This window comes from Triturus cristatus, chromosome 8 (genome assembly GCF_964204655.1).
Source record: "Triturus cristatus chromosome 8, aTriCri1.1, whole genome shotgun sequence".
In the NCBI taxonomy this organism is placed as follows: domain Eukaryota; kingdom Metazoa; phylum Chordata; class Amphibia; order Caudata; family Salamandridae; genus Triturus; species Triturus cristatus.
This window is the reverse complement of record NC_140591.1, coordinates 1,163,393,946-1,163,419,431: the sequence shown is the minus strand read 5'-3', so window position 1 is coordinate 1,163,419,431 and position 25,486 is coordinate 1,163,393,946.

Sequence of the window (25,486 nt, the reverse complement as noted above, 5' to 3'; positions counted from 1 at the left end):
TTTGTACACTGACGGGTATACACCATCGGGTACTATAGGCTATCATAAAAGAAGATTATTTCCCATTGGTTCAATTTCGTAACACTACAAAGAATAACATGCTTAAATATATACCAACAAAGCTGATACTTGCTGTGATGCTTGCTATGAATAACTGCCGCATACTAACAGCATGTACGATATTTTTGTATATTGCGGAGAAGTTTCTTTCCAAGTGTGGAAGATTGGGTACCTCTCCCTCCTCCTGAGCACCAACATACAAGACATATGGACAGTAGTACTTACCTTTGAACAAAAATTACTTGGTACCAATACTGTGTCATGTGCGCCTAGTTTTCCCAGCCACCACCTGGTATTATAAATCAACCTAAAAGAACTGAAAAAGTATGCTTAGTTTACCGAGACAAAAATGCTTTGAAAACCTTTCTAATGGTCACAAGACTTTCACTTACTCTAAGATAAAAATGCAGCAATTTCCATAACTAACTTCAGGACACATGTTGAACAGCGATACCTTGGAATGGTTTCTCTTGTACTGCCCAAGCTAATTGTAGGGACTTGGAACTCCCTTCCTGCCGTGGCAACTGCTGCGGAACAGGGGTGGCAGGTGTGGGATGAAAAATAAAGATCACTTACCTGTTTTCACTGCATGCTTCTCGATTCCTCCTCTGCTCTTCCTCGCTCTGGGAAGCAGGAAGCATCTAGGCTCCCCTAAGTCAATCATGACGCTGCTGTCACCATGACAGCAGAGTAGGGATTGGTCTGAGCACAGTGGTTAGGCGCTCAGATGGGGACTGCAAGCCTGTGCATGTTCTCCACCCAGGCTATGCATTACAACCCAGGGGAGAACATGCTAGGTGCGCACGACTGTTTGCCCGGCCCAAGACAGTCGGCAAAACCATAATGCGCACTTAAGGTTCATATCCCACTCCTTCTTGTGCACTGTGACAGAAACCCAGCCCCGCCAAACCTGGCTCCGTGGAAAAAAAGAAAATGATAATAACATCCTGGTATTATTATTTTATTATTCCTTTGTTGCATTGCTCAGAAGCAGTGGGCAGACGCTCCTCTGCCTTAGCGGAGGAGCTGCCGCTGCTGCCTTCCAGCCATGTGAGTGTTCAAAACCAGTAATTGTGGCTAACCGGATTATGATTTCTAACCTGTATGTAAAATTGCTTCTTATTCTTCAGAATCTTAATTCATTTCTCTTAGAAGGGGCTTAATTTTAGTTACGAGATTCCTATTACTGCAAGCATTTGCAAACCAGTAGGTCTTGCATTTGTGAGAGTTAGAGCTATTGGCATTGTAAATGACTATGGGGCATATGCATCAACCAAAGGAATACCGATTCCTTAATAGCGAAAAATAAGGAATCGCCATTAAGGAATCGGTATATGGCATGCATCAACAGATTCGGTAAAATTTAACGATTCCTTATAAATCGCTAAATTTACCGATTTCGCAATAGCGGGGCATGCAAACTCCCATTAGCAAATTGCGAGTTCGGTAATACCGAATTAGCTAATACCGAGTTCGGTAATACCGAGTTAGCTATTACCGAATCGGTAATATCGAAATCGCAATTTGCCGCGTCGCTCCGGGAACGTGCAGATGACATCACCAACCAGGAAATACTGCAGCCCCACCCACATAGCCTCGACAGAGGAGCAGACAGGAGCTCGGAAGGAGGACTGCCTGTGCAGAGTGAGGCCACACCGACTAAGCAAATCCAAGGAAACACACATCATGGCGCAGGAAGTGCCATCCAGCGCTGAGTCAGCACGCAAGTGAAAGCGAAAGTTTTCGGACAGGGAGCTCGAGTACCTAATCGAGGGAGTCACCAGCAAACACGATCGCCTCTTTGGCAAGCTGTCCCTCAAGGTGCCTGAGCAGGAGAAGCGGCGCATATGGCTGCGCATCCGTGAGAGGGTGAATGCAGTTGGCGTCACCACCCGCAGCATCGACGACCTCAAAAAAAGGTGGTACGACCTGCGGAAGCGTGCCAAAGAGAGGATTGCGGAGAGGCTCCGGGAGTCGAGCAGGACTGGAGGCTGACCATCTACAGCACCATCCAACAGAGCCCTGGAGGACCTTGTGGAAGGGTCGATAGAGCGGGAAGCCGTCGTGGGGGTGACCCAGATGGACACGTCCGGCGCAGCCACAAGTGCCCAAGGTAAGATGCATGCCTGTGCCCACACCCAGCGTAGCGTAAATCCATTTCCACGCCCCCAGCTCGATCCCAGTGTGTCTGCAGCGCTGGCACAGACAGCTTTACACATGACACTAGTGCATCCTGGGAGTTGTAGTCTAGTCAGCCCAGTGTGCATGTACAGGCGTAAATCCAATGACCATACACCACAGCAGTTGAACATGGATGGAGACTGTTCATTTAGTGGACCACAGAGGGACATTTATGTGTACAACACTATGTAGTTGTAATTATCCCACTAACCATGCACTGTTTCACACACAGATGCATCACCTGGGGATTCGGACGACAGCGGCCAGCTGATCATCTCGGAAACACCCGTAGAGTCAGACCAGGAGACAGCGCAGGACGCGCATGCATCGCCAACACCTGCCACACCAACAGTACCACCTCCACCAGCACCACCAGCAACGCCACCAGCATCAGCCCCACAAGCAACGGCACCAGCGCCACAAGCAACGGCACCAGCCAAACAGGCTGCAGCTACTACAGCCACAATAGCGCAGAGGCGCAGGTCCCAAGTTGCGCCCTTGCAGGAGATGGAAACACCCTCCTCGCAATTGGCACCCAGGCAGCGCACATACACACCACCTGATGCACCACCTGGAGGCGCAAGACACACACGGCGGCACAGGGCTCGTCGCAGTTCCGTCTCCTCAGCCGAACAGGATGTCCCAACAACCTCTGCAATTGAGGAGAGGATGCTGCGTACACAGCGCATGCAGCTGCAGGGACGACATGTGGCTAGCATTAGCTGCAATATCGTGCGCCTTTCAAGGGAGATGCGCGCCATGACTGCAGCAGTCACGGACATGAGCACGGCGGTCAGGGACATGACCACTGCGGTTGCAGAGGGCAATGCGCAGCTCAGGGAGGAGGTACATGAGCTCACCCGTGCCATGAGGGAGGGCCATGAGTGCCATAAGAGGAGGCACCGGCAGCAACTGTTGCGTTCCGCCGCCGCTACCAAGGCCATAACACGGCACAGCAACAGCACCGCAGTGTTGGCACGCCGCTCAGTCTCCCTGCAGGTGGACCTTGGGCACTTCTGCGGGGATGTCGCTAAGTCACTAGGCCACATCACCACTGCAATGGAACACCTACAGAGCAGCACATGCAGTGCTGCTGCATTGGGAGGGGATGACACAAGTGAGGCTGCCTCCAGTGTCAGCAGCGTGTCACTGGCACAGGCCAGCACCAGGCGCCGCAGTTCGCGTGCCTCCACGGGGACAGGCCGTGGTGAGGCATTGGATACACCTGAGCAGAGGCTTGGGGTACGTGGGAAGCGCCACTAGACAGTTGGACATGCATGCAGGACCATGGTGGGGCAACCATGGCCATCCAAATACTGTGTATGCACATGCGTGACTTTAAGGCACCTTTAATTTACATTATTGCAAATGGAGCATGATTTACAATGCTAGTTTTGTTGCACAATCCTCTGTGCTACTGTGCATTAAACAGTTGCACCCCAAACTAACTTGTAATGTCTCATTTTCCAATGTTTCAAAAATGATTTTGCATTATGTATGTCCGCCTCCTATGGCCCTCTGCTGTGTTTGGGATGTGTGCCTGTCGTTGTTGGGCGGGTGGTTGGTCATCCCTGTGCTCCGCATCCCTGTCCACCTGTATGGGTATCCCCCTTCTGGTGGCAATGTTGTGCAGCATTGCACATACAGCAATTATCCGGCAGCATGTTTCCGTATAGCATGGCGCCGCCAGTCTTGTGCAAGATTCTGAAGCGGCTCTTGAGAATTCCAAATGTCCTCTCTATCACATTCCTAGTGCTGATGTGTGCAGCGTTGTAGCGATGTTCCTGCGGGGTTGCTGGATTTAAGTATGGGGTGAGTATGTATTCACGGAGGGCGTAAGCACTGTCACCTAGAAGATAGAAGCATAGACTTAGCATTGGTGATGTACATACATGTGTGGTGTTGGTGTGGGGAAGCGTATTTCTACGTACCTAGCAGGAGTCCCTCTCCAAATTCTCCGTTGATTAGTCGCCTGTGCATTCCACTGTGGCGGAAGATGTAGGAGTCGTGTGTGCTCCCTGGGAATTGTGCCACTAGGTCCGTTATGATGTTATTGGCATCGCACACAACCTGCACGTTGATCGAGTGGTATGACTTGCGGTTCCGGAAAATGTACTCATTAGCTGCGGGAGGACATATGGGGATGTGCGTGCAGTCGATGCATCCAATCACATGTGGGAATTCTGCCACCTGATAGAAAGCCTGTTTGGTGCGGTCCAACTGCTGTGGGGTTGTGGGGAAGCTGATGTGTGTGTGGAGCATTGTCAGCATGGCATCGAGGAATTTCTTGAAGAAGCGTGACAGTGCGCTTTGAGAAACCCCTCCGACCACCGCAATTACCCCCTGGAAACTCCCTGAGGCCAGTAGGTGCAGGCTGCATAGGACCTGAACGTGCGCAGGGATTGCATTCGTCCGGTGTGTCTGGTGCTGCAGTAATGGTTCCAGGTCTGCAATCAGGCGCATGATCATGGCACGCTTGAGGCGATACTTCTGGTACACCTCGTCCTCATTCTGCCCGAGCAAGGTTATGCGCAGTCTGAAAACCCGCTCCTGGACCCTTCTCCTGCGCTGTCCTGCTGCATTGATCCGCATCCTCCTTGCAAGCACGTAGAGGGCAGCCATTTTGTGGGAGCCAACAGGGTCTCCTGGGCCACATTTAAGGGTTTAGTGATTGCCTCAATCCTTTGCACATGTAGAAATTTTTTTTGCATTACCTTTTTTTTTTTTTTTTACTTTACCTCCAGGTTTTGATTCCCCTTATTTAGCTCTGGCAAAATAGCGAATTTTGGGATTTTCGTTATTAGCGAGTTTTGTTGCATTGGGGTGCGATTCGTTATTTGCTATTGGCAATTTCCGGGAGCTGTTAGTTTTTCGGTAACAGCAAATTCGGTATTTAGCGATTCGGTAATTTAGCATTTTGGGTATTAGCGATTCGGTATGTTAGCGGATATTTATTTTGTGATTCGTTATTTGCTCACGTTTTGGGTTGATGCATTGGGATTAGGTATTTGGGACTCGCTACCGGGAGCTAATAACGATATTTTACCGACTGGATTTTGGCTTGATGCATGAGGCTGTATGTCTTTTACTCCTGTGGTTTGGAGTAGAATGGATGTATGTGGAGGGGAGTAGAATCATGTGGGTTGGATTAGAATTGTTAGTTGTGGAATTATATGCGGTGTGGAGTGGATTTTTGTAGTGTAATTATGTGGCATGGTGTGCAGTGTAATTATGTGGTATTGAGTGTACTGGAATTATGTGGAGTGGGATTGTGTGTCATGGAGTGTAATTATATGCAGAATGGTATTTTGTGTGCTGGAGTGGTATATAGTGGAGATTATGTGGCGTGCTGTTGAATTTTGTGGTATGATGTGGAATTCAGTGGTGTGGTTAGGATGTATGTTTTGTGTTGTGTAATTGTATTGTTGAGCTGAATTATGTGGTTTGTCGTCGAATTATGAGGTGTGGAATGGAAATGTGTAGAGTTAAATTGTGTGGTATGGAAGTGTGTGGTCTTGAGTGAAATTAGGCTTAATGGAATTATGTGGCATGGTGTGGAGTGTATTTGTGTGAAACATAATTACAAAGAAAGGCGGCCTTTCATTGCACACAAATTCCAAAAATTAAAACCCGTTGCTTCGACCAAAAGATTTTGGATAAGCACAAACGTCTCTTCAATTTCAGACCCCAGCAAGGAGGAGCTGGCAACAAAACATACACATTCAACATGAGCATGGAAAATAGAAAGTAGTTCCAAGACCAAACACTTCAAAACACCAGTGGAAACTTACCAGAAATGTGAAATGCAGTGGCTTTACAGGTATGAAATAAGCACATTTTTCAAAGCTTTTACAAGTAAGTCCGCAAGAAGAAACAACAGAGGAAGTGTGCTTTGAGAACGAAAGGAGGAGGATCAACAATAAAAGCAAGGTAATTAAGGGGCATATCAGCAAGGCGATGTGATAAAATCGCCGCTTTAGCATCCGTTTTCGGACGAAAAGTGGCGATAATTTTATCGCCCTATCAGAATGGACACGCTAACACGTGAATCCATGCCATAGTGCCTGTTTCCTGAACGCCCAGCTTTGCATCTCTAATTAGATGCAAAGTGGGCGTTTCTCCCCAAAATAACTGGAGAAATGTCGCTAACCGACATTTCTCCAATTATCAAGGTGTACTCTAACATGTAGAGTGATAAGAAAAGTAGCGCTAACCGCGGTTACCGGTACTTTTCTTACGCCTGATTCTAACTTAGCCATGTAATCCAATGGGAGCTGGATTACATGGCTAAATCCACCCTGCCCTATCAGCAAGGTATCGCCGGTCGCAGTGAGATTATCGCTGGATTTCCAGCGATAATCGCACTGTTTTGTGGCTAACGCATGGATTTCTATCGCTTGGGAGAGAAGCGTTGCTGATAGCACGCTATCTCCGCGATAGAATTCAGCATTAGCCTGCGATAATTATCCTCGCGCTGAGAGCGCTGAGCGATAATTACCGCAGGCCCTTGCTGATATGCCCCTAAATGAGGTAGACAGAGGTAGAGATGGTGGTGGGAAAGATACAGAGGAAGGAGGAGAACCAGCATATAGAGAACAAGGGGAAAGGTAATCTTATTTTCAGAGTGTAAAGCTGGAAGGAGTGGGCAGACGTTCAGTGCTGTATTGATGACAGATGAAGATGAGCTACAAAAGGAGGCCAAATGAAGAAGAACAAGCTGCAAGTGACCAGCACAGAAATTAGAAGAAGGAGCAAGCTTAGGTTAAGCATAAGGTTAGATCAGGAAAAGGAGAGGACCAACAAAAGAGTGCTTCGGGACACGATGATGGTGTGGTAGGGAATCAGAAGTGATCTCTGGCCAAGATACTGCATACGAACAGTTTGTCAGGTGGGAAGTTAGACTGATGTGCTAGGAATACCCAGGGATCACATGATAGAACGAAGCGGTTAATACCATCCACTGACGGGACCAGTGTTTGACCTCATTGTCACAGGTTCAGATTTTGGTGGGTCTACTCAGTCTTTCATTCCTGTAGGGTCAATTAAATTAGTGCTCTTGACTTGGGGAACAATAAACATCTGGTTTTCAGTGCCAAGAGACCGCTATGGTCGAACATGCTCTTTACAAACATGTATGGAATGTTGGGAAGCAGCACAGTAAGTGAATCTGTAACAGTGAAAGTGCCAACGAGCGCGGCGCTTCTCTGCCATGAAGGTTTGTAAAGTAAATGCTAAAGAAGGTTTAATAGATATACCGTTTGGAACGGGGTGATAAACATCATTTAGGATAGAGCATAAAATGCCACTTAGCAACTTGAAAATGTTAACGAGGATGGTGGAACAGTGTTTGGGCATAAAAAGAAAGATATTAGTAATAACAAAGGTGCAAAACAAAGGTTATATCAAAACATTTACTTTAACTGAATTACGCAATTCTGCGACTGCAGCACTTTCCGCATCATTATGAATGTGCTGCATTTCATCATCTGCTGCATAATGTGCAGATTTTAACAAAAAAAATAGTTTATAGGTCAAATGGATCAAAAATTACTAAGATCACAGCAACAAATGTTGGTGGGTAGTATTAGGTTCTATGAAAAAGTTGACTGGTCAGCTTCATTTTGAATAATGCTGTATTTTGATATCAAACTGGTGTTAATTAAATGAAACTTTTGGCCAGACAGTGTTAACATGTGAAAACATTACATAATTGTGAAGTAACAATATCACAATATGTGCTGCATTACGTTACATAATTTGCCTTTCCTTGCTGCACAACTCAGTCAACCCTGCTGCATAATCTGGACCCCCCCTCCCGCATAATTCCAGTGGTCCGGTCTAAAATTATTAGCGATACTTTCTGCAGCATTCTCAGCGGCCGCCTGAAGTTAATGGATTGTGGATATTATCAGTACTTGTAAAATCGAATTCAATAAAGAAGTCCAGATCTTTATAAAAGAAGTAAAAAGCGCTCACGTCAGTTCTCAAAAAACGAAGTTTGCATTGAGCAGATGGAATGGTTGACCTCATGGTCAGAGGTTCAAAGTCGGCAGGGTCCACTCAGCCTTTTGTCTTCCTGAGGTCAATAAAGTGAGTACCCTTGAGTTAGGTAACAATCAACAGCTGGTATTCAGCGGCAAGAAACCCTTCCAGGGCAAGACTCAGTTCACAGATACTTATGTGTTGTGATGTTCTAAAGCAGTCGCTAAGGCAAGTTGTATCAGTGAAAGCAGTGAAGAAAGCTGACCTTCACTTCCAAAGTTGGAAAAACCCACGGCCGGTAACAGATTGTAAGATGCTGTGTCCTGTGATTAATATGATTCTGTGCATCTCTATAAAGGGTGCCAGTGATTAACATTTGTATTGGCAGTACTGGTGTACAGTACGAGCATATGTGCCAATGTAAATGAAAAGTAACACTGTTCTATTTTAAGTGGACTCAATTTTAAACATGTTCGTTCACGCCAGCTATATAAAAACTCATTTAAGAGGAAAGCTTTAAGCGCCAGCGCCAAAAAGCAAACAAACCCACAATTAAGACATGAAACATCGCAAATTGCAAATAAGACATTGAGCATTAAAGACTTGTAAATTAACTTCGAAAAGAACACTTTTCATTTATTGTGCGGCAGTGATCGCAAGAGAATGGATTATGGGTAGCTGAAAATAAAACTACCAACAAGCATTGGCCGCGCGATCGTAAACGCGTGGCTGCGAAAGTGAAAGTGATCGCGTTCGCGATCAAGCGCGGCGAGCGATTCGCTTAATGAGCATGAGGAGGAAAGCCTCTGCTCGTAAGCGCGCTCGCACACTTGCACTATAGCTCTAGGCCGGCCATGGCAGCATTTTTTTAAGCCCTCACAAAAAGTCTCGTCAGACCAGCACATGCGCTGAGTGGGGCGAGACCTAAAAACCAGTACTGAAAAAAGGAATAACCCTTACCTCATAGGTCGTTCGCAGAGTGAGGAGGATGCGCAGGGTATTAAGGAATCTGCGGCTGGGCTGTGTTTCTATCAGATACTACGTTACCAAAGATAAGTAACTTGTACATCTGATAGAGACATCTATCCGCAGATTCATTAACTTGTGAATTAAATACCAAAGCTATACCCCCCGGAGGAGGGTCTGGGAATTAAATTTACGAAATTTCTCAAAAAGAGCCAGCTGGTCATAACTAGCAACCGACCACAAACATGTCGGAATAGCAGAACAAGAGCTTGACTCTTAATAGAATTCATGATCACTGTCATAGAACACATAAAAAATAAACAACCCTACAGGCCTGAAGGAATAGGGCCTTGAGGAAAAAAGGGGGTAAACCCTTAAACAACCATCTGACAGTTATCAGACATTATCATCTATCCACCAAGGGGAAAGAGAACTCTTTGACCAAAAGGGGCAAGTGCAAGACAAAAGGCATGCAATCCGCATTTTTCACTACAAAAAAGAAATATCAGAAATCAAACTGCCCCGTTAAATGCAAAAGAAGGACTCTCAGAACTTATTCCCATTATACCAAGATGGCCACTCTGAGTCTCTGGTGACGAACAATTAACTTACCAATGCATTATCTGGTAGAGACCCTATCTAGCTGCTGATGCCTTACCTCTGAATTTCCCAGGCGTCAGGCTGGATCCAAAAACCTTTACTGAGCAGTACCCCTTGCGTGCGCCGTCGGGTGGCTCCATTCTGCTCCGAGTGACAGTGTCATCGTTAGCCTCGGTTATTACATTGCAGTATCTTTATAGGCACCACCCAGGCACGCGGACCTCAGTTCTTTTCTTTCCCCGCAGGTTAAGCGCCAGGAAGAGCTACCCCTCTTTTGCTTTTTCCAGGTTTTTTCTCAAAGTTTTTTCAACTTCTGTATTTTTTCTATCGCGTGCGAGCGATGTCTTTGAGGAAGACAGGATTTAAGCCATACGGCGCCTGTCCCCGCACGATGTCGGTCACCGAACCCCACCTCGTATGCCTATGGTGTCTCAGGCGTGACCATGATCGGAAGTCGTGCTCGGGCTGTCGGGTCATGGCTCCTAAGACCTTGAGGGAGCAGGCTCTGAAGCGCTTTGCGGCCCGACAGCCAACACCGTCACAGACTGTGCTCTCTCAGGCTGTGAAGGACGGGAGAGATGCAGAAAAATTCACCATAGGGTGTGGCCTTGATATGGCGGATTCGCTGGGCAGATCGATTTCCACGACAGTGGCCTTGAGGCGCCATACCTGGCTTAGGACAACTGGCTTCCCGGGTGATGTCCAGGCCAATTTGATGAACATGCCCTTTGATGGAACCCATCTTTTTGGGGAAAAGACAAATCCGTCCCTAGTGAGGTTCAAGGACTCTCCAGCTACGGCCAGATCTTTGGTCTTCTCCTCTACTCCTCGTGGCCAGTCTACCTTTCGTCCCTTTCGTGGCATCGGTAGGGGTTTTCAACCAGGTCAGCCCTATCCTAGCCACCGTCCTGTGCAGGATTCCCAAGCTGTGTGGGGACGCAGACGCGGTTCATTCCAGTCTAGAAATGGGAGCCAGAAGTCTTCAGCCACCCTGCCCTCAGCAACCGCAGCCTCCAAGCACTATTAGTCTGACTCTGCAAGACCACACTACTCCAGTTGGTGGTAGAATCCATCATCATCTCCCCCACTGGAGGTCCACAACATCGGAAAAGTGGGTCTTGCAGATCATTCAAGAGGGCTATTCTCTTCCTTTCCTTTCCTATTCCTTTCCTTTCCTTTCCTTTCCTTTCCTTTCCTTCTCCCATTCTACCAAATTAGGAACGGCTGATGCAGGATCATTTAAAATTACTCCAGGTAAAAGTTACAGTTCTCTTGACCAAGAAAGCTATAGAAAGGGTCTCGGTTTCAAAAGTAGGCAGTGGCTGTTATTCCCGCTACTTCCTGATTTCAAAGAAGAACAAGGGCCTAAGACCCATTTTAGATCTTCGGACCATCAATCTCTTCCTCAAGAAGGAGAAATTCAAGATGCTCACTCTGGCTCAGGTCTTGACTGCCCTAGAACATGGAGACTGAATGGAAGCGTAGGACCTGCAGGATGCTTATTTTCACATCCCCATTCTGCCGGGTCACAGGCGTTACCTGCAGTTCAAGGTAGGCCATGAGCACTGAGAAGCTCCCCTTCGCCTTAACCAGCGCCCCTCGGGTGTTCACCAAGGTGAAGGCGGTGGAAGCAGCTCATATGCGCAGGTTAGGGATGTCAGTCTTTCCCTACCTTCGACGACAGGCTGTTGAAGAAGTCCTCGCCCTAGGCAGTCGTCTCCTACCTTCAGACTACGGCAAACCTCCTACATTAGCTGCCGTTCTCTATAAACGTGCCGAAGCCACACCTGACTCCTTTTTTAGACGCTCCCTTTCATCAGAGTTGTTCTGGACACAATGCTGTTTCACGTCTATCCTCCAAAGCAACGAGTCCAGAATATTCAGGCTATGATAGGTATATTTCAGCCTCTATCCTGGATTTCGGTGAGACTGACTCTGAGGCTGTTGGGCCTCATGGCCTCTTGCATCCTGTTAGTAAAGCATGGCAGGTGGTGTATGTGGGCTCTGCAGTGGGACTTAGTTCCAGTGGACACAGAATCAGGGAAATCTCACCAATGTGGTTCAGCTTTCAGAAGAGACTGCGAAAGATCTGCAGTGGTGGTTGACAAACTGTGATTGGGTCAACAGCAGACATCTCTCCCTTCCCCAACCAGAACTCACAGTAGTGACAGATGCATCGCTTCTTGGGTGGGGTGGCAATCTGAAAGAGGTGGAGATCAGGGGACACTGGTCTCCTGCAGGGTTGGGACTTCACATAAATTTGTTGGAGCTCCGAGCAATTTGGTTGGCCTTGAAGGCAATTCTTTCCTTTGTCAACAGGAATTTAATGCAGGTGTTCATGTACAACACCACCTCCATGTGCTACTGCAACAAGCAGGGCGGGATGCGGTTGTGTACCCTTTGTCAAGAGGCCCTATGTTTCTGGACATGGCTGGAACAGAGGGGCCTACCCCTGGTGGTTCGACACCTGGCAGGTTCTCTGAACACCAGGACGAACAAACTCAGCCGTCAATGCCTAGCACACCACGAATGGCGTCTCCAGTCAGATATGGCACAAGGTCTCTTTCAGCAGAGGAGAGAACCTTGGTTAGATTTGAGTGCAGGCCGGCTGTACGCCTTCCAGTCATTCCACTCCTACCCAGGGTTCTGAAGAAGATCAGGAGCGACTTGGCCCAAGTCATTCTTGTGCTCCGTACTGGGCAGGGAGAGTCTGGTATCAAGAGCTTCTGAAAATGAGCATTGATCCTTCAATTAGGCTGCCCCTTTGGGAGGATCTTCTGTTGCAGCAGAAGGGGAGGGTCCTCCACCCAAACCAGTCAACTTTGCACCTTCATGTGTGGAGATTGAGTGGCAGCAGTTTATGGCTTTTGACGTTCCTCCTAAAGTATGCAACGTTATTTTGGCAGCCAGGCAGCCCTCCACTAAGATGCTATATGTCTGCTGTTGGCAGAAATTTGTATTATACTGTGCAGAAAGGTCTATTGACCCTTTTTCTGCTTCTCTTTCTACTGTTCCTTTCTTAATTCTGACCCTTGTCCAGCAGGGCTCTGCTTTGGGAAGTCTCAAGGGTTACCTTTTTGCTGTGTCTCTTTGTGGCTGCCAGACCAGCCCTATCTCTTTAAGTCTCCTATTGTACATAGATTTCTAAAAGGGAAAAATTACCAAAACAGACCAAAGTGGTCCTTGGTTGATTTAACCGCTGACTGTGGGTTTTTATTACGAACAAAGGGAAATCTATGAGCCCTCTGTATTTCACGCTCCCAATCCCACCCTGAAAGCTCGGGAAAAGCAGTTCTAAGAAGGTCCAGTATAAACAAGCGGACATCGGCCCCTTCCAGTCCCTCTTGAATGCCTAGGAAGCGGAGGTTATTTCTTCTCTGGCGGTTTTCAAGGTCTTACAGCTTCCATATAACGTCTGTGAGTTAAGCCTCATGGTTCTTCGTCTGCTCTCTCACAACGTCCAAATCCTTTTCTACCAGGGAAGTTCTTTCTTCCATAGCATCCAATCGTTCTCCACTCTCCAGACAGGTTCTTCCCACTTTCCTTACTGTGCCCTCCAGTATTTTTGTGGCTTGTATCGCTGTTTTTCCCTCAGCCTTAGTTTCTGCTCGGTGTTCGTGACTCCAAGATCAAGCGCAAAGCAGGATTTATATTTGCCGCAGCCTCATCCTGTTGCTCGACTGAAGAGCTACCATTTTGTATAGACATTGAACCCATGGGGCCCATGATCCTTGAATGGGAATAGTCCCATTTCAGCCCTGCTCCAGAACTGTGTATTCCTTTCTTTTATTGGGCCTCGGATTGACTTTTAGACCCCCTAGATTCCCTAGATCTCAGGCGCCTCCAGTGTACTTGAGCCAGAGGCTGAGACGCTATCTTCGGTATCGCTTCGCCCAGTCTCAGACATACCTGAAGGTGAATCCTCTGTAAGGGAAAATAATTTGTCTGCTCCATCAGATATAATATCGGCTCCCACAGACAGGGGTTAAATCAGTCAAGGGCCATTTTGGTCTTTTTTGGTAATTTTTCTCTAAGACAGGAAATATGTGAGAAAGCTTGGCCTGACGCAAGAAGGCAGTACAAGGGATCATCATTTTTCATCTGAACGGACTTCTGTCATATAACTGTGGAACGCAGATGGCGCTTACGGCAGCTAATTAAACCTTATCACAACTCTGGTTTTGAGGCATTTCTGTTGGTGCCGACCAGGCTAAAAACTATTGAGAGGGTCGGTAAAGTTTTTCACATCCGAAATACAGGCAAGAGACCATTTGGCTCAGGCTCAAGCTCAAGCTGAGAAAATAAATGTATAATCAGTTGGTAAAATGTGTTTGGGATGAAATGCTGTAGACAGGGGAGGATTGTTAGATAGTCACTATATGGGAGAACGGTTATGACTATTTCTGCTATTCTATTTTCTTTTTCACCAGGGGTATCTCTCTTTTTCCATCTTTTTTTTTCTTTTTTTGCAGCCCCTGTCTTCTTCTGCCTGTTATGGGGCGCTATATAAGGAGAGGGATCCTGTTTCTGGAGATCTACTTCCATAATTACGGTTTGTTATATAGGGAGGTAAGGAGGTGAGGTGAGGTGACGTGCTGCATCGTCTCTAGCTATCTCCATCACACACACCTGGTTGGTCTGGATGCTTTCAAGGGTAGGGGGAGGGTTAAGCGGAGAGGGAGGAGTCAAGGGGGGGTTTTGGTAGAGGGGTCACTTGGAGGAAAGTCAGTATGCAACTTGCAGCTTAATAAAATGTTGTGTCCATTAGAATTTTGTGAGACATTAAATTTGTTGAACATTGTATATTTGATAGTCAATCAGAAAATTTGGTATACAGACAGCTTTAACAGGAAGGATATTTGCTCGGACAAATTGTCACAGTATATTTATGGGTAAGATTCGTATAGCCTCTATAAATATCTGTGGGTTAAATGATGGGGGTAAAAAAATGAGGATTAGCGAGGATCTTAAATTTCTACAAGTGGATTTGGTGTGTTTTCAGGAAACCCATATAGCCTGCAATGATAGTAATTTGTTTAATTCTTTAGGTTTAAAAGAGCTCGCCCATACAGCACAAGACATTTGGCCTAAGGGGGGTCACCATTTTAATCAAAGGTGGGGCCATCATTCCTGGGAGAAAGGCCGTAGACAAGAATGGTAGATGGATAATTATGGAATGCAGTGGTGGCACAGGAAAGTTCACGTTATGCTCCGTATATGCTCCAGTCTTGGATGATCCGGAGTTGCTGAATTTTCTAGCAATCGAGCTACTCTTGGCCTTCTCCGTATATAGTGTGTGGGGATTTTAATATTAATGGTTCTAGGATAGATACAGAGATGAATGGAGTATTTAGCAAAGGGCGGAAACCTAAGTCATCTAAGGCAATGAAAAACTTTTTAAGGGATATCGGCCTGATGGATGTACGGCTTAGTTTGAGGGCTCAGGAGCCACGCTATACTTATTATTCAGCACCTCATGGTAAGTTTGCAAGACTTGATTACTTTTTAATCTCAACATCCCTACTTCAGGAGGCTCGGGTGGAGCTCTTTCCCAGAGTGATGTCAGATCACAATCCCCTTGTTTTGGAATTTTTGCTGGTATGGCTAAGAATGGAGCATATGAAGTGGTCGAATATATGAAGGGGTGGATTGTAGACTTTTTCAGCGATAATAAAAATAGTGCCCCTCCTGGAATGATTTGGGATGCCTTCAAAGCATCATTAAGAGGAGAAATGCTTTGATATAGTCTGATCAAACATAAAAAAGGAGCAGCTCAGATTAAAGAGTTCTATCAAAAAATTGCTCTTCTTGAAACAGAACTAATTAATATTGGGAATAGTGGAAGCGATATCACTTCAATTATGAATTTAATAGCTATAACTAAAGCCTCGTTAAACGATTTTAATGCTGAGAAGACAGCAGGTAAATCTATCGCAAAAAGACAACAGTGTTATGAATATAGTGAGAATGTTGGTCGATTGTTAGCTGTTAGGGCTAGGCAACAAGTTGCTGCATGACATATTAAGCAGGTTACGAATAAGGAAGGAGATATAGTCTCTGATCCCGTAGATATCAGGGAGGCATTTAGGGGGTTCTATGAGGAGCTATATATGGCACTACCTGGAGGGGACTTTTACAATCAAGAGCACTAGTATGAGTTTGCTCCACGGATAAGGACCCCTCAGGAGGATAGTCTCCTGTTGGGATCAGAATTTTCTCAGGAGGAACCTCATATAGCTTTGCAAGCTCTTCCATTGGGAAAAAGGCTACAGGGACTGACTGTATCCCATTAGTTTATTTAAAGAGGTAACGGAGGGGGCGGCACCACCTGGTACATGGGGCACCACAAATATTGTTATTTGTTTAAAGAAAGGTAAAGATCCCATGAATCTCGGTTCTTACAGGCCTATAACACTCTTAAATAGCGATACTAAGCTTTACTCGAAGATCCTCTCCACTCGATTGAATAGGGTAATGCATCATTTAGTCTCAGTATGGCAGCATGTATTCATCCAAGGGAGAGGGACGGCTGACCATGTGAGGCGTGTCATCTCACTTTTTGATGCTACTGAGGCTCTCACGAAACCTATGGGGGCGGCCTTTCACGATGCCGAGAAGGCTTTCGACAGGGTTTTGTGGGGGTATCTTTGGAGGGTCTTGGAAACTAATGGTCTAGGGAGTTCCTTTATCAGATCAGTACAGATTCTGTACTGTAACCCTACAGCACGACTGCAGGTTATGGGCGAAGAGTCTGGGACTTTATCAATTGGTAGGGGAACCACACAAGGGTGCCCCTTATCTCCCTTGTTGTTCGCGTTATACATAGACCCCTTTCTTATGAAATTGGAGGCATCCCCAGATATAGCACCAATAACCCTACATGGCCGGGATACGAAAGTATTGGCCTATGCTGATGATGTGGCAATAATTACGGCCGACCCTGATAGAACAATGCCGACGGTAGAAACCATCGCCAAAAATGTTGGGATATACTTAGGATTACAAAATAAAAACTCAAATTTTGACAAATAAATTTATCATCTCCACTGATAGTAGGATTGTTGAGGCTGCAGTTTATTTAGGAATACACATCAAGGCAAAGATAGATGGCATTGTTGACATATAATGGGGAATTTAAAGAACGATTTACGACGATGGTATAATTTAAAATTGTCTATCATAGGAAGATGCAATCTGATCAAAATAATGATTTTACTGAAATTACTATATATTTTTCGAACGATTCCTCTGGAAATACATAATGATTGGTTTAGGTTAATTGAGAGAGAGGTGGATCGATTCATCTGGTCATATGGTAGAATCAGAAGATCTAATGTATTTTTATCCCTTCCTAGGGACAGAGGCGGGCTTGCGATCCCCAACTTTAAACTGTATTACCTAGCCACATCTCTGCAATATTATTGGTCCCTCTTTGGTATCAGGTCTAGAGAAGAATACGGCTCCAGCTTTATCCCATCAATTTACGAGATGTTGTTCGGACAACGGGCTAATGGATGCCTCTTAAAGATCTATGAACCAAGTTATTTCAAAAGGACACGGTTCAAGACTCTGATCACCACATTTCGCGACTTGGCGGGCGTTTGGAAAAAAATGGGAATTGGATGATTTAGCAGATACACCCCCTTGGTTTATAATGAGCAACTGCCAAATGCTCTGCATGATAACTGCCTGGCAAGGTGCAAAAAAGCCAGCTTCTTTGGGATAGACGATATGTTGGCAGAGAATTATATAGCATCGTTTGAAATGGTCAGGGAAAGATTTAATTTGGGTCATCGGGACTTCTTCAAATTTTTGCAATTAAGAGACTTTCTTTAAAAAAAGCAGGCGGAGCCGCCAGCTTCTCAAAAGTATCCCTGATGGATTTATTAACATGGTCTTCTAGCACTACGATCTCACAATTATATAATTGCATGCTAGAAGATGTGACTGACGATGTGGATAGGCATGGCAGAAGTAGAACAAGAGGCTTGGGGTCCGGGAGTCACTTCTTATGAAGTCACTAGAGATGGGCAACTCTATACTATGTTCTGCAAACTTGCCGGCACAACATTTAAAAACCCTCTTCGATCTATACATTACTCCTGCAAAAATAGCAAAGTGGGGAAGAGGGGAAGGGACCCAATGCTTCAGGTGCAAGACATATGGTGCAGACCTGGTTCATATATTTGCTACATGCACTTTAATAGAACCTATTGGTCGAGAAATAGTGAGCTTCTTGCAGCATATATTGAAAGAAGATGTTCTGCTTTCACCCCAGCTGATGCTTCTAGGGGTAAATGAACAAATTGGGAAAATTGGTGAGGAGCTTACGTTTATAGCAATGGCACTGTTTATACTTTGCGTAGCGTCAGCCTGGCTAGATCCCTCTCCTCCAACTTTCCATCAGTGGAAAGGTCGCTTCCTACATATATTTAATCTTGAAAAAACACTATACGATCAGAGAGGCAGGAAAAGTAGGATTAAAGGTAAAAGAATCTGGGGGCCAGTATCAACATGAATGGACCAACTTGCCCCGACAGAATGAATACCTAGGTTTATGCTTAATTTGGATTTTTTAAATAATACTGACAAGTCTGTTTGGATTTTGAGAATACAGGTGAATGTACTATCATTTTTTTAATGAGGATTCTGATGTTATTTGATAGTATGCTGCTCTCTTTTCTTTTCGAAAATAGAGAGATATTAAGAGTCTATTGGTAGGAGCGTTTAATTTCAGGTGTTTATAAGAAATGTGTGTATTGATAATGATTGACGAAGAAGAAATATGGTATTTCTTAAAATGTAATTATTTTTCTGTTATTCTTTTTTTATCTTGTTATCTCTTCGCTGGTCTTTTCTTTGCTGCAGTTGCATCTAATTTCTGTATTATGTTTTGTTAATATACGAAAAACATAAAAAATTATTGAAAAAAAAAAAGATTTCTAAAATGGCTGGCTCACTTGTTTCCACTCACGCCCTTTGTAAAGTCACAGTGGGACCTTAATTTTGTCCTCACCTACCTGATGTGTGCTCCCTTTTAGCCTTTAAACCGTTGTCCTCGCCAGCTGCTAACCATCAAAACAGCCTTCTTAGTGGCGATTACATCTGCCCGGAGGGTAAGTGCTTTGCGGGCGTTATCTTGCTCACCACCCTATCTGATGTCTTTTCCAGACAAAGTGGGGCTTCGCAACCAGGCTTTCTTCTTGCCAAAAGTTGTGACTCCATTCCATCTGGGTCAATCCATTACATTGACCACCTTCTTTGCTCCCCCGCATCCCTCTAAGGAAGAGGAGCGTCTCCACCGACTGGACCAGAAAAGAGCATTGTCGTTCTACCTTGACCGCACAAAAGAGTTCCCAGGTGGGTGACCAACTCTTTGTGAGGTATGTGGGAGCTAAGAAGGAAAGGGCAGTGAAGAAATGGATCATCTCTTGCTGGGTAGTTTTCTGCATTAAGATCTGCTATGCCGTGGCAAAGGAGCAGCACCAGAGGATTAAGGGTCCATTACACCAGGGGAAAGGGTGCAACTACGGCCTTCGCTCGGGGTGTCCCAATCCTAGACATCTGTCAGGCAGCAACATGGTCATCATTCCACACATTTGCAAAACATTACTGCCTGGACAATCAAGTCCACAGAGACGGGCATTTTGGCCATTCAGTCCTGCAGGACGTCCTAGTTTGAGGTATTGGTTCGCAACCCACTGCGGGAATGGTATGGCTTGGGTATCTAATTCAAAGGTAAGGAATCTGCAGCTAGAAGTCTCTTTCAGATGAACAAGTTACTTACCTTGCCTAACAAATTATCTGGTACAGACTCTATCTAGCTGCAGATTCCTAACAGCCCCACTCATGCCTCCCTGTTGTGCGGACTAATGTTGTAGAGCTAGGGTCACTCCCCTGTTAAGGACTGTAGTTTTGCACATGTATACTTCAGATACTTCATGCCTCTGCGCTTCTGGCGAAGAAAAACCGAAAAGTACTGATGTCCATCATAAACAACGCTAATGACGCCAATGACCTCACGTGGAGCAGAATGGGGTCACCCGAGGGAACGCGCAAGGGGTACTACTCAGCAAATGTTTCCAGATCTAGCCTGACACCTGGGAAATTCAAAGGTAAGGAATCTGCAGCTAGATAGGGTATCTACCAGATAATGCATTACCGAAGGTAAGTAACTTGTTTGTCACCAGAGACTCAGAGTGGCCCGACAACTAATGAAATTTCGCTGGCCAATGTCTACTACCAGATCACAAGGATCTACAAAACTTGCCCCTGCATGGCCTTCAGTGCCATGGTACGACAGTCTCAACATGATTTCAAGCTGTGGGCACACTTGAGGCACCAAGGCAAATGACAAAAGAGAAGCAACCACATGTCACATTAAAAACTATTTCTATTCTTTTTTTTATATTGAAGAACAAATATGTGTAACACATATGCATACAGCCATGTATACTCTGTATACCTAATAGCTAAATAGAACAGAAAAATAAGTCCAAAAGCGCTTTACACTATTATTGAAAAAGGAATCACACCTATTAGTACAGCGAAACATTAAAAAGAAACCATACATAAAATGAATCCTTGTCAGCAACAAGCACATACGACCAAACTTGTGATACAAAGCAAAATTTGATCGTAACAATCCAACAGTGACATATATATATATATATATATATATATATATATATATATATATATATATATATATATATATATATATATATATATATATATATATATATATATTTATATTTATAAACGTCTATACATATATGTAATATTTTCACTTCTTCTTCAAGAAGCAACAGTAATGATTTCTCAAGGACTGTTAAGCACAAAGATAATTAGATACATACCTCAAGAAGACAGGTAATATCTAACCTTCTGACAGAAATAGCATATGCAAAAAACATTGTAGGAGAATAACAAGAAGAGCTTTCTATAAAGCCTAAAAACCTCCTACCACGAAATGCATGACCGAAAACAGCCTTATCTGTTTCAGACAGCTTAAGATACAGCGTTCGCACCACAATGTTCCAAAATTGAACAAAGGAATTACCTATACCCTCCCAGAAAGGAGAAGGCCACAAACTTGTGTATAAACTTTGAATTTACCGGCACAACTCTTTAAAAATTGAAGCACTTTTAATTATACAGTCCGCTCAAGAAGAGAAAACGAACTGCACGGAGAACCCTGGCTAAGAATAACCAGAGGGGCATGTAAATGTAACAGAACCCCAAAAAGTGTGTCACAAGAGGAAAAGAACAGCTATTAGCTCACTACAATAGCCCATAAAAGAAGGACTAAGCTATATAGCCGAGTCATGGCCACACAAGACAGGGTACTCAGAGAAAACTATTTAATAGTAAACAAATAAAGTAGTACACCTAAAGAGCTATACAATAGCAAACCAATACACCACGCAATGTAGGAAGCACCCAAGTTGTGCGATTTTTGCTTAAGAAATCGCAAACTACCACCAACTTCAGGTTGGTGGTAATTAGCGATTTCTTTGAAAAAGGCACTTTTTTGCATTTTTCAAAGTGCCATGTGGTGCAGCACCACATGTGAACACATTCATATTTCAGGGGTGCAACAGAGTGTCCTTTTGACACCCTTGCACCCTTAAAACTGCATTCGCTATTTGCGAGTACGTAATGGGTGCTTGCAAAATTGCGAATGGCTTCCCATTCATTCCTATGGGCCCGTAAGGAATGAATGGGAAGGTATTCCTTAATTGCAATTCACAATTTGCGAGTCACAATTAAGGAATATGTAGGAATCGCAATTATTATTGCGATTCCTACACACATTGCATTTTGCGAGTCATTAATAACGATTCACAAAAAATCGCTATGAAGGACTCGCAAAACGATGTTTAAATACATATGCCCCTAAGCTCCTCATCAGAGTTAAATAAAAGAATAACCATCTACACAGCTGTAAAGACAATCCAGAGATTAAAATAGTCAAATTCTGAGTCAAACACTCTCATTGTAAGAAAGATGTGGTGCTTAATACTTCATCACCACAATGTGCTACAACAGCAGAGGCAGGATTTAAATCCTTAAACCTAAAGATCCACGACTGTGACTATATAATAGATAAACAAAAGACCTGATAAGGCCAAACTACAACTAACCAGCCATGAGGCTTTGTATGGCAGAATCTGCATGCCTGTCAAACAAACAAACACTGTCAAAGGTCATAGCCTTCAAACTCTCCAGAACATTATCGGGGAATTTCGAATCTCGCAACCACGCTTGTCTGCAAAGAATATAGACTGAGCAATGGCTTTGCCAATAGAATCGGTAGTGTTAATACAAATCCCTTAGCACACAGAAGTTATATCGTTTCAGAATTAAAAGTGTGATCCAACAGAACAAAAATTATTTCAGATGTGATGTGAAGGTTAAGTCTTTGGTTTTTCTTTGGTCCAACATTTATTCTCACGAACTGTGATTCAGTAGAAAGCCAATGCCAGATGCCAGACCTTATGATTGTCTACACACGTGGTGGGCAGGTTTTCTTACCTTTTTCTGTTTACTTTGGTAACTCTGATATCCACTGGACTTTGGAATAGCGGTGAATAGTCTCAATAGATACATTATACACACATAGATTGTTAGTATATGAGCTCTGCTGGAAAATAATACGTATTTCTCTGCGTAGCATAAATAATTTCCGTATGTACTTTTTGATCATTCTTCACCTAAGTAACGTATGTTTTTAACACCGTGGAGGTATTGTGGTGATATGTCCACAAATTGTAACCTTGAACAAATTTCAAATTTAGTGACTGTGATTTGTTCTTTATGTAGCCTTGAAAAAGTCGCAAGTTTAATACTTGAAGGCGACGAAACACGTGTTGGCATATGGCATTGGCTTTCTACTGAATCACAGTTCGTGAGAATAAATGTTGGACCAAAGAAAAAACAAAGACTTAAGCTTCACATCATTATATATATGAAATAATTTTAGTTCTGTTGGATCACACTGTTAATTCTGAAACAATATAACTTCTGTGTGCTAAGGGATTTGTATTAATGTTTGTACTGTAGTTTTACTGCAGAAATTTCAGGAGATTATAGTGGTTCTCTTCTCCCTTATACCAGACCAATAGTAACATTACCTAATAACCTAGTGAATATTTCCAGGAGAGCCATCCCTATCAAATATTACCACTATTCTGGCATGCAATAGAATCGGTAGTGTCCATTGCTGTCTTAATATTAAACCTTGCCATCTCATGGCCATCTTGCGCAAGCTGAAAAAGTTTAGCCCGACCCCTTCAGGGAGGGAAGGAAGCAGCTGGGTGACAGAGTCCCAAAAAGCATGGGAAAGCCCTGCCTAAAAAACAAGACGTGTTTAACAAGCTCAAGGCCGAACTACCCAAAGCAAAGATATTCCACCCACACAGATCCAACCACCTAGATTCTCTACCTGGTGGACGTAAGGGAGAGATATCTGGATTCGGTGAAGTCGTAGCAGCTTGCACAATGAACCCCTTAGCAGTAGGGTGTCGAGAACGTCTGGAGAAGGACAATGGCGATGGGAAATGGCACGATCATCAGAGACTCTGTCACTGGCCTCGTCCAAGTTCCCCAAAAAATATCATATAGAGACTCTCCATAGGGCAGTAAGGGTTCAACACCTGGCACACCCTGATGAGGCAGATCCAGTAAGGGATCAGATGACAAAGTCAGTGAAGGAAGCTGCAATTTCACGACATCAGCAGCTCTTATTATAACGTCAGCAACAGCCGCACTAGCCTCTGTCGCTATTTGTGGTGGAGAAAGCAAATAAGAATTAGGAGAGAGTTGTAGACTCCCATCCTCCCCCAATGTAGCCCAATAACTTCCCACAGGAGGCTGAACCGGACTAATCAAGCGGTCGACGTCACCGGAGTCATCTAAGCCACCTTGCAATGCTGGAGAAGCAGCAACAGAGACAGTTTCACCCTCAGAATGTAAAGGAGAAGACACAGGAAGCGCAGTGGCTATGAGCGGCATCCCCGGCACCGATCGACATCAAGGTGGCGTCGTATCATCATGCAGCATGAGCGGTGCCTCTAGCACCGACCGACATCGGGACAGTGTCATATCCGCCTCCTGTACCACCTTATCAAAAAATGCAGTCGTCATAACTGGAAGCTCCTCCAGGCTGTGCTCCAATGCCATGATGACCCCCAGGCATGGAGTCGACATCTTCAACCGGTGCCAAAGGTGAACCCGCCGTCGTGTTTCCAGTCGGTGTACTGCCTACCTCCTTGAGACTTGAAGGCGCTCCAGGGGAGGCATGGACCCAAAAAAGGCATGCAGAGCATGATACTAGGCCTGCATCTGGGTCATAGTCACCCCGGCTTCAGGATAAGGAGGGAGACACAGGGTAGACTCTCGTACGATGTCCTCCGTTAAAAAACAGGAGGACCCAGCAGAGCCCACATCGCAACGTGGTGAGGATGACGGCAGTCTCGGCTTCAATCCCTTACGTCTGTATTTTAGTTACTTAGGTGAGTTACGCTCAGGGGAACAGCTTCTTTACCAGCCCTGGGCAGGAACCTCAGAGCGGGAAATAGACCAACGTCGCCAGGACTCCAACAAGGAGAGCCGCGCCATCAACAGCTTCATCCGCCTTTTTACCTCAAGGCCTTAGGCTTCAGCAGATTACAGGCATCACACTCCTTGGAGTCATAGTGCTCTCCTAGGCACCAGATGCAGATGTGATGGGGGTCCGTAGCTGACATATGTCGAGCTCAGGTTTCGCATTACTTAAAAACCAAAGGCAAAGTCACACTGTTCCCTGACACAAAAAGGCATCTAAGTAGGCAAAACATACAAACAGCCTGAGAAACCGCTTCTCCGAATCCGCGTTGCACCATGGAAAAAAAGAAACGGAAGACCCCACACCGGAGGGGATTTATATCGAACGCTGACTTCACATCTGCAGACGACGTCATGGTGGAACCGTACGGCACCGCCCCCCGGATAGCAGAGGTACTGCTGAAAACTTTCAAGATCCAGTCTAACGCCTGAGGAGAAAATGAAGTTAAGGAATCTGTATCTAGATGTCTCTATCAGATTTATCTATCAATTCATCAACTCTGGGGATCGGGTGTGCATAAGTCTTAGTGACAACATTGAGGCCTCTTAGTCCACACAAAACCTAGTTTCTCTCTTTCCACCCGATAGATGAGGTTTGGGGACTAGGACCATTGGGCTGGCCCAGGGAATGTCAGAAGGCTAAATGACCCCCAACTCTAGCAGGCAGGCAATAGATTTTGGTTTTGACAGGCAAGCTGTCTCCAGTGTCCCCTTCATGGGTACACCAGGAAGTCCGACCAGGGTTTAAGGAAAAGAGGTGTGCAAACTTGCTCAACCTGTCTGCAGTCAGCCTGCTGTTCGGCAAAGAGGGTGTCTGAATAGACAACTCCATCTACTAACCCATCTTGGAGGTTGTAAGAGAGGAGGGAGAGATTCACTCTATCTCCTGGTCCTCATCAGTAACCATCAACATGGTCAAATAAGCCCTGTCACAATAGAGTTTAAGGCAGTTCACATGTATCACTCTTTTGGGGACCTGCTAGTGCCCAGGTCAACCAAGTAGACATCCTCACTCTTTTTTTTCCTAGGATAGGGTAGGGGCCCCTCTATTTGTCCTGGAGAGCCCTTGGTGCCACTGGCTCCTAAATAG